General features: G+C 43.4%; 1 long non-coding RNA gene and 1 other non-coding gene across 3 annotated transcripts; both read left to right on the top strand.

Annotated features, from left to right (window-relative positions):
- The first annotated feature begins 1,799 nt into the window (after positions 1-1,799).
- LOC147270258 (uncharacterized) lies at positions 1,800-7,953 on the top strand. 2 transcript variants are annotated; one of them, XR_015118726.1, is made up of 4 exons: positions 1,800-4,108; positions 4,416-4,589; positions 5,857-6,030; positions 6,474-7,953. It is a non-coding gene; the product is annotated as an uncharacterized LOC147270258 (long non-coding RNA). The 2 variants fall into 2 exon arrangements; XR_015118754.1 differs by having other exon boundaries at positions 1,801-2,958.
- Positions 7,954-10,143: 2,190 nt separating this feature from the next.
- On the top strand, positions 10,144-10,215 carry trnae-cuc (transfer RNA glutamic acid (anticodon CUC)). Its single transcript has one exon. It is a non-coding gene; the product is annotated as a tRNA-Glu (tRNA).
- Positions 10,216-10,722: the final 507 nt, after the last annotated feature.

Genomic DNA, 10,722 nt, shown 5'->3' with positions numbered 1-10,722 from the left:
ACCTTCATTGAACCACCTGAAAACTATATCGAGCTAACCATACAGATCTAAATATGATCACTGTTTTACCTTCATTGAACCACCTGAAAACTATATCAAGCTAACCATACAGATCTAAATACGATCACTGTTTAACCTTCATTGAACCACCTGAAAACTATATCAAGCGAACCATACAGATCTAAATACGATCACTGTTTTACCTTCATTGAACCACCTGAAAACTATATCGAGCTAACCATACAGATCTAAATATGATCACTGTTTTACCTTCATTGAACCACCTGAAAACTATATCAAGCTAACCATACAGATCTAAATACGATCACTGTTTAACCTTCATTGAACCACCTGAAAACTATATCAAGCGAACCATACAGATCTAAATACGATCACTGTTTAACCTTCATTGAACCACCTGAAAACTATATCGAGCTAACCATACAGATCTAAATACGATCACTGTTTTACCTTCATTGAACCACCTGAAAACTATATCGAGCTAACCATACAGATCTAAATATGATCACTGTTTTACCTTCATTGAACCACCTGAAAACTATATCAAGCTAACCATACAGATCTAAATACGATCACTGTTTAACCTTCATTGAACCACCTGAAAACTATATCAAGCGAACCATACAGATCTAAATACAATCACTGTTTTACCTTCATTGAACCACCTGAAAACTATATCGAGCTAACCATACAGATCTAAATACGATCACTGTTTTACCTTCATTGAACCACCTGAAAACTATATCAAGCGAACCATACAGATCTAAATATGATCACTGTTTTACCTTCATTGAACCACCTGAAAACTATATCAAGCGAACCATACAGATCTAAATACAATCACTGTTTTACCTTCATTGAACCACCTGAAAACTATATCAAGCGAACCATACAGATCTAAATACAATCACTGTTTTACCTTCATTGAACCACCTGAAAACTATATCGAGCTAACCATACAGATCTAAATACGATCACTGTTTTACCTTCATTGAACCACCTGAAAACTATATCGAGCGAACCATACAGATCTAAATAGATCACTGTTTTACCTTCATTGAACCACCTGAAAACTATATCGAGCTAACCATACAGATCTAAATACGATCACTGTTTTACCTTCATTGAACCACCTGAAAACTATATCGAGCGAACCATACAGATCTAAATACGATCACTGTTTAACCTTCATTGAACCACCTGAAAACTATATCGAGCGAACCATACAGATCTAAATACGATCACTGTTTTACCTTCATTGAACCACCTGAAAACTATATCGAGCGAACCATACAGATCTAAATACGATCACTGTTTTACCTTCATTGAACCACCTGAAAACTATATCAAGCGAACCATACAGATCTAAATACGATCACTGTTTAACCTTCATTGAACCACCTGAAAACTATATCGAGCTAACCATACAGATCTAAATACGATCACTGTTTTACCTTCATTGAACCACCTGAAAACTATATCGAGCTAACCATACAGATCTAAATACGATCACTGTTTTACCTTCATTGAACCACCTGAAAACTATATCGAGCTAACCATACAGATCTAAATACGATCACTGTTTTACCTTCATTGAACCACCTGAAAACTATATCGAGCTAACCATACAGATCTAAATACGATCACTGTTTTACCTTCATTGAACCACCTGAAAACTATATCAAGCTAACCATACAGATCTAAATACGATCACTGTTTTACCTTCATTGAACCACCTGAAAACTATATCAAGCTAACCATACAGATCTAAATACGGACCTCGACACACAGCAGAGTGTTCCGTTAATAGTTCTGCTTTTCTATGAAGGAAAAACATGGCCGCCCGCAGGCACTGCCATGAAGTCTGACGTCAGTCGAGTTTCATATATATATTCAGAGTTTCACTCCATATATTCAGGATTCATTATATATATTCAAAGTTTCATTCAATATATTCAAAGTTTCATTCAATATATTCAAAGTTTCATTCCATATATTCAGGGTTTCATTCAATATATTAAGATTTTCATATATATATTCAGAGTTTATTTCAATATATTCAGAGTTTCATATATATATTCAGAGTTTTGTATACATATTCAGAGTTTCATTCAATATATTCAGATTTTCATATATATATTCAGAGTTTATTTCAATATATTCAGAGTTTCGTATATATATTCAGAGTTTCATATATATATATTCAGCTCAAGGGGCCTCACCAGAGGTTTTAGTGGGCACTTTAGAGCAGTGACTAAACTCCTAGGAGGAGCTGAGGGGCTGCACTGGTTCATCCACTGAAGACCAGTAGACATGCTGGTGGAGACCAGGAAGTGCTTGAACAACAAGCCCACAACAGGACCATCAATGTGCACACTGGAAGACAACCAGTGGAGACACTTAGAACCATGAAATGTGGCTCTGCTTCTGGTTCTGCTCAGGACTGGGACTGCCCAGTTCTGACTGATGACACGGATCCTAAAGGTCAAAGGTCAACTTGACTGTGACATCATCATCCATCACTGAAGGCCTCTTAGTGACATCTTCAGGATCAATGATGACTTCATTTTCCCACCATGACATTTCAATGTTCTATCAAAGTTCTTGAAGGTTCCCTATCAACCTGTTTAAATATGCAAATGAGGCATCAACTCCAAACGTCCACATATCAAAGCTGATCCTGAACCAGAGATGAGAACAGATTTCATCATTGATGAGTTGGTGTTGACGCCATTTTTGCTCATGTTTCCATTTCTTCTTCAGGCTGGTGAAGTGTAAGCTCTCAGAGAGAAGTTGTTCAGTTCTGTCTTCAGTTCTCAGCTCTCAGTCCTCCAGTCTGAGACAACTGGACCTGAGCCTGAACCTGCTGCAGGATTCAGGAGTGGAGCTGCTGGGTGCTGGACTGGAGGATCCCCACTGTCACCTGGAAACTCTCAGGTCAGTAGCAGAAACCTGCCTCCCCCACTGAGCGTCACCTGGATGGATCTTATGTGGTTGGAATGATTCACCTTAACAAAGATTTGATTTGAATCACGATTCATGACTGCAGCTTTGATTCATTTAGAACGATTGGAGTCGATTCAATTCGGGGTCTCTAAAGTGATTCAGTCACTTTTTGCCAGACTTCAACTGAACTGTCCAACTGTGCCATGAATACCAGGCTACTAGAGAGTTCAGGGAGGAGTCCCAGATCTCTGCTGTTTGCTGGAGGGAATCAGGTTTAAAATAATGGACAGAAACAAGAACACAACAGTTCATGGCAAATGTCTACCTTTTGTTTGAATTATCAGTGCTTTGCATGTTGCAGCATCACAGCACAACAATAAAGTGCACCAAAGCTCTGTTCAGGTTCATGAGGGCGGTCCTGGCCGGCCCAGGTGTGGCGCCTCAGGAGGTGGTTGAACAGATCAGTGGTGTTGCCGTTGTGTTTTATTCCACATTTACATTCTCCAAACAGCCACTGACTGATTGAAACCTCCTCCGTCTTTCTAAAAGCCAAAGTGTTGACATGCACTCTCCAAAACCATGGCAGGAAAATGTCTCTCTCTCCTCTGCGTGTCCATCAGAACGCCAGTTTGCTGAGCACAGATGGATGCATGTGAATGGTAGGGTTAGAAAGTGGTTCATCGATCTCTGGATGAGTGGTTCCACACCTGGATCTGATAGTGGGAGAGAGACACAGAGAGCAGAGAATGAGTGGACACGGCAGCCAAACGTCCTGAAACGTGACCTGTGATTGAGACACAACCCCATGAGGTCATGTTGTCCTCAGAGCCGTCAGAAGAATCTCTCTCAGTGAGCTGTCACGTGATCAGACGGTGTCATAATACGCCGCCGTTCGCTCAGCGATGGTCTTTCTGCTTCAACAGAGGACATCAGCTGATCCTTCACTGGGGCCCAGGACTCATTGGTGGACAAACCACTGAGAGAATGTGGCCCCATGTGGACCAGACCACCTCTGAATGTGGTTCCAGTGATCAGATCTCAGGAAACATGGAGTGCTGGCACGCCTGCTATTAAGACTGACAGCAAGAGGAGAGAGAAGTCAATGATTCACTCTGAAGAAACAAGAGACTCTCAAACGTCTGTGAGCATGAAATCATGACAATTAATATCCCCAAGGTCAACTTGACTGTGACATCATCATCCAGCACTGAAGGCCTCTTAGTGACATCTTCAGGATCAATGATGACTTCATTTTCCCACCATGACATTTGAATGTTCTATCAAAGTTCTTGAAGGTTCCCTATCAACCTGTTTAAATATGCAAATGAGGCTTCAACTCCAAACGTCCACATATCAAAGCTGATCCTGAACCAGAGATGAGAACAGATTTCATCATTGATGAGTTGGTGTTGACGCCATGTTTGCTCATGTTTCCATTTCTTCTTCAGGCTGAGGGGCTGTAAGCTCTCAGAGAGAAGTTGTTCAGTTCTGTCTTCAGTTCTCAGCTCTCAGTCCTCCAGTCTGAGACAACTGGACCTGAGCCTGAACCTGCTGCAGGATTCAGGAGTGGAGCTGCTGTGTGCTGGACTGGAGGATCCACACTGTCACCTGGAAACTCTCAGGTCAGAGTCCAGCTCTCATCTTAGCAGGCCTCCACTCCACCCACAATTTCTTTACTTTGACTCAAACGTTCATGATGAATTGGTTAGATTTTGGGGTTCAAAGGTCATGTGACAACAAAACATGTTCTTAATGAAGAGATTTGAGCCGATGTTCAAGCCACATGAAGGTCAGTTTTATTCTGGAGGGTCGATCGTAGCCTGATCAGTGAGCAACCGGCCGTCTGACATTTGGAGGAATTTCAAACGCTCAGAAGTGTCGGTCAGCGTCGTCGTGATCTCCTACAGTGGAAGCAGAGCTACCAGCCCTTTCTCCAACCTCAGGTCACCTGACACTTATACAGTGATGAGCCACATCACGGAGGCAGGTTGGTTGCTATGGCAACAGCAGGAATGCCTGTCAACTACTGCTGTGAATCTGTTCTTTATGAATAGTCACCTTCCAAACCTCCCTCAGTGGTCACCATGTAGCAGTGGGACGTCACTCAAGAAGTGATGGTCAACTTCAGCACGAGTGCCTGAGTCCAATGTGTTGTTTTCCTGACCTCCAGCCTGGATTTCCAGTTGTTTCCAGGGAACAGCAGCATTTGCTGCCGCCTCCATAAAAAGGCTCCAGCCACCCAGAGGTGTCTGCCTGCTTCGTGCAGCGGCTCCAAGCACTTCTGGTTGAACACGTCTCTCTTTGATGTGGGTGGGGACTCGTCACCATGGTAACACAGTGGAGGAGGAGCTTGTTCCTGTGGTTCATCCTTAACTATGAATGTGTGATAGATTCTCTAGTAATGGAGAAAGAAGCGTTTTATCAGAGGGTAGTGAGAAGGTGAACTCCTGTCGTGAGTGACGGGACTCAACAACCTGTACGCTGTCATGACAGTGAAACAGCAGAAACCTCACTGATCAAAGCAGGTCACCAGAGAGAAGTCAGAACAAAGACTGGAGGAGGAAGTGTTCCATTTGTTGGTGAAGACCAGAGGAACTTGACAAAGCAGCTGCTGGTGTGGGAAGCAGTGAGAGCAGATGGACAGAATCCAGCTGTTTGTCAACAGTTCCTCTGGAATATCCTGCTGGTAGTAGATTACTGAGGCCTGGTAGCTTTGTTCCCGAGGAAACTGTCACTGTGACGGTGCAGTTGGACCACAGCCTTTAGCCTGGCACTGCAAAAGCAACTATAAAAACCTCACTAACTTGGAGTGAAGACCATCAACATCTGAGAGGTTCAGGTTCCAGGATTTGGTAGAACAGTGAATTAACTCTGTTCTCTTAACTGCAGCCTTTTAGGTTGTGGGATCAGAGAGGAAGGTTTTACTTCTCTGGCCTCGTCTCTGAGCTCCAACCCCTCCCACCTGAGAGAGCTGCACCTGAGGTTCAATCATCCAGGAGGCCCAGGAGTGGAGCTGCTGTCTGCTGGACTGAAGGATCCTCACTGGAGGCTGGAGACTCTCAGGTAGGAACATAGAAGCAGAGCTTCAGAACAACAATAAAGGTTCTCCCCAGAACTTCCTCAGAACTGATTCAGTCATATTTGCTTTGTTCTCTGGTGTTTGATCAGACGTTAGACCAACTGGAGGAGGCCCTCAGGGAGATGTTGGGCCCCAAAGTGACATCAAAATATTTCAGACATGATGGACAGTTTCACAAAATACTGATTATTTTTAGTTTGTTTCATTCATAACTGTTACAGTGAAATACTATAAAGCAGCACATCTAAAGTTCACTGCAGTTTGTAAAGACAATTTCCCTGAAATGTGGGTGCAGAGGGACTTCCTGCAAGGTGGTGCCTGAGGCCTCCATCAGACCTCCTGTGTCTTTAAACTGTCCCACTATGCTGAGCGTTTGCTTCCTGCTGAGGCTCATACCCACCACGTCTTTTTGATGTCTTTCCTCCAGGCTCTAGACACCAGCCTGATGGACTTGAAGGTGCTTCACATGTGGAGTTTGTCTCCTGAAGGACGAGCTACTTGAGTGCATCCTTGCTGGTCTCTCCCTGCCCAGAAAAGGAGTGTTGAGTTTCTCTGTACAGCTTCTGAGCCCAACCAGCGGAGGTTGATTCCCTGAGGCTCAGTTCCCCAGACAGCTTCAAGATTCAGGCTTTCTCAGCTTTTCCAGATGAAGGTTGTTCCTGATTGTCTCATGTTTGTATTCCTGCTGACCCCTGACCCTGGTAACCCTCCTGCTGAAGGTTGTTCCTGATTGTCTCATGTTTGTATTCCTGCTGACCCCTGACCCTGGTAACCCTCCTGATGAAGGTTGTTCCTGATTGTCTCTTGTTTGTATTCCTGCTGACCCCTGACCCTGGTAACCCTCCTGATGAAGGTTGTTCCTGATTGTCTCTTGTTTGTATTCCTGCTGACCCCTGACCCTGGTAACCCTCCTGATGAAGGTTGTTCCTGATTGTCTCATGTTTGTATTCCTGCTGACCCCTGACCCTGGTAACCCTCCTGATGAAGGTTGTTCCTGATTGTCTCTTGTTTGTATTCCTGCTGACCCCTGACCCTGGTAACCCACCTGATGAAGGTTGTTCCTGATTGTCTCTTGTTTGTATTCCTGCTGACCTCTGACCCTGGTAACCCTCCTGATGAAGGTTGTTCCTGATTGTCTCTTGTTTGTATTCCTGCTGACCCCTGACCCTGGTAACCCTCCTGATGAAGGTTTCTGCTGCATTCAAAGAGAACTTCTTGACATGAACTTTTTTATAGACTTTACAACGACGTTAAAATGAAACAGATGTTTGATTCCCAAGAACTCAGGTTGTCAAAGGTTGTTGAAGCTGAGCTGAAACGAATCCCTTGGGCCAGCAGACGTTCTCTTTTCTATCCATGTTAGAATTAAATAGATGAGGACTCCCAACTCCTTGAACCGTTGAGCAAAGGAAGTCAGAAGTGAGGTTCATCTTGAAAGAGTACCAAACTCCATGTGATGTTAAAGGGAGACAGGATTCAGGTCTGTCCTCCTCAGCATGGATGAGGACTGCAAGGTAGTGATTGGATGATGATCCCTTAAGGAGTGAACTGACACACTACACTAACTGTGTCGGCACTGTTTTGACACTGTGTTGGCCACTCAATAGCGACCCCTGCAGGAGCTCTCAATCATTGCAGGTAAACAAACTGAAAAAAGATGGAAAAGCTTCCATACTGCTAACCCAACATCAGCCTGTGAAATAACATTTAATCGCTCATCCTTTCCTTCAAATATCATCTCATCATTGCAGAATTTCATTTGTTCAATTTGTTTGTGTAAATGCTGAAATGAGTCGCTGTGTAAAATGGAGCAAATTTGTCTATAAAACAATTCAGAACTGAAATTTTCAACTTCTCTATGGAATTTTGTGAACTTAAGTGTTGAATCATATAAAATAAAAGACTAAAAAGTGATTAATTTCTGCATTTTTATTGAGGAACACAAGTTCTGTCAGGTCCATTCACGTCAAGAAACAATGGGATGATAATGTGCTTGATTGTTTATTCTAGCACAAACTGGTGGTACGGCTCTGTTCAGAGGAGTCCCCTGAGAATTTTTCATGAGCACCATGAAACAGGGGACCAGCAGCATGAGGGAAGGTTCTCCCAGTTTAAGACTGGAAGAGCAAACATACCCCCGTGAACAGAGCAGCAACATGACATGGAATGAACTATGCCATGTATACACGACAAGGTGGAGCTGGGGAGGTGGAGGGTAGCAAGTTGTGAGCAGGAGCAATTGTACAGGAAATGGCAGCAGATAGCAGCAGGCAGAGCAGCATAGCCAGAAGCTAGCAGAGCGGTCGTTGAGGCCGGGTGACATTTAAGTTGAGAGGGGTCAATCAGAAGTGAGGGATTTGATCAGCTGATGCGGAGCAGCTGTAGATAAGCTGATTGATCAGTTCGATTGATGGATGGGAAAGCCAATCGCGGCTTTCCCGCGGACTTTAGCTTTTTGGTGACAGCGCCACCTATCGAATTAGATGACAGCAAAATACTCCTTTCTAACTATAGTATAAAAGGTTTATTCCACCAAAATACTACTTCCTGTCCTTTCGTTTCTAACTATAGTATAAATGGTTTCTTCCAATTCCACAAAATACTTTCTAATTTATAGTTTTAAAGGTTCGTTCCACCAAAATACTTTCTAATTTATAGTTTTAAAGGTTCGTTCCACCAAAATACTTTCTAATTTATAGTTTTAAAGGTTTGTTCCACCAAAATACTTTCTAATTTATAGTTTTAAAGGTTCGTTCCACCAAAATACTTTCTAATTTATAGTTTTAAAGGTTCGTTCCACCAAAATACTGCTTCCTGTCCAACTTCTCAGTTTTAAAGGTTCCTTCAGTTGAGGGCTCCTGGTTCTGTGTGAGGGGTTGAGGGTCGATATGGGATGATGAGGAAGATTTCATGTCCCGATGGTCCTGCTAAAGTAACTGTGAGTCATGACATCAAACAATGTCATCAAAATACGCTTGAACTTTTAAAATGGTAATAAAATCCACTGGAATCATTTTACCACAAACACTTTTATTGTGATTTTGTGAGCATCATTTTTCAAACATTATAACATAAACTTTAAAAAGGGTCCATTCACTAACACTCTTACTTGAAGGTAGTCACTGATATCAGTAAATAGCTGATAAAGATTTGTGCTCATGTTTTAATTCTCTACTCTGACCTGTGCTGAGACACTGGACCAGAGAGGAAGACCTGCTCAGCCTCCTGCATGGACCAATTCTGCAGCTCAGTGATGACGACGAGGGATTCAGCATTGAGTTCAAGCATTGAGCGATCTACCACTGAGCTACACCCCCTCTGTCAGAGTCACTGTTTTACTGATGCAGCAACACAAACACAGACACAACATTTTTATTCTTCATTTTAGGGATAAAAAGGAAGTCAGCCTGTGATCTCAAAGGCTCTGTGATCTCAGTAGTTTCACTGTGATGTCAGCCCACACAACCTTAGACCACAGAGGCAAGTCAGGCTCCAGGAAGCTGAGGCTGCTCCGTTCTCAGTCCAGTCCAGAGTGAAGGTTTCCCTCTCTGAAGCTTTCCAATCCAGCCCAGATCCTCTCTGACTAGCAGGAGTCTTTGACCAGGAAATGAGAATTATATTGAACGTCTGCTCATCCTCAGAATGAAGTAAAAGTATTTGTGTTCCTAAAATAATCTCCAGATGCTAAGATCAATTATTAACATTGATTGACAGCTCTAAACTGACCCATCATCACTATACAGTTGCAAACTGAGGACTGGAATATTTAGAAATCCACAGATGCTCATAACAACTGGTAGTACAAGTACATAGTAGAGACGACTGTAGGAAGTAGCAGTTGTGAGCCTTGAAGAAAATGCAGTAAAGACAGGAAGCCCCATCACATTGTCAGTGTTTCAGTGACTGGCATTGTGAAGAGACTGAGACAAAGTCAGTTATGAATGGAGGGCTGAGTTGGAGCAGAGGGGGGCAGGATCCTGGGGGGGCTGAGGTGTCTGGTGGTCTTGGTGGACCCTCTGCATCTCAAGCTGAGACCACAGAGTCCTGTGTTCTTGAGTCATTGTGTATAGTCTCTTTTGTTGGAGAGCTCAGTGTGGTCCCTGATGGTCTAGTGGCTAGGATTCGGCGCTCTCACCGCCGCGGCCTGGGTTCGATTCCCGGTCAGGGAATGAGTTATTTAGAGGTTGAGGGAGAGGTGATCAGGTGGTCCACATGATGGTGGAGGTGATGAACTGTGAATCCATCATGGCTCCACTCTCACCCCCATTGTAGTGTTCTTGGTTCACTCTGCCATGGCCCCATGTTGAAGGGTGACTGTCTCATTCAGGTTCAACCCTTTGTAAGACACTATTAAGTCACTGACTCCTGCAAGGACAAACTCTGGTCAGTGTGGTCCCTGATAGTCCAGTGGCTAGGACTGGTGCTCTCACTGCCACAGCCTAGGGTTCAAGTCCTGGTCAGGGAAGCTGTGGATACCCTGAGGTTCTAGCCAACTATGGACTGATAGCTGACCTCCCCTCCTCTCTAAAATCCTGGAGAAAGCAGCTGTTAATCAGCTGAGTGACTTCCTCCATAACAAGAGTTGATTTGAGGGTTTCAGCCTGGTTTTAGAGCACAGCACTGGTAGAAGTCACTGGATATATAAATATATATTATAGATAAATATCGGCCGACTC

This window comes from Aulostomus chinensis, chromosome 1 (genome assembly GCF_037954235.1).
Source record: "Aulostomus chinensis isolate RoL2024-O1b breed Wild chromosome 1, RoL_Achi_v1.0, whole genome shotgun sequence".
Classification (NCBI taxonomy): Eukaryota; Metazoa; Chordata; class Actinopteri; order Syngnathiformes; family Aulostomidae; genus Aulostomus; species Aulostomus chinensis.
This window is presented reverse-complemented; position numbering and strand designations above follow the sequence as displayed.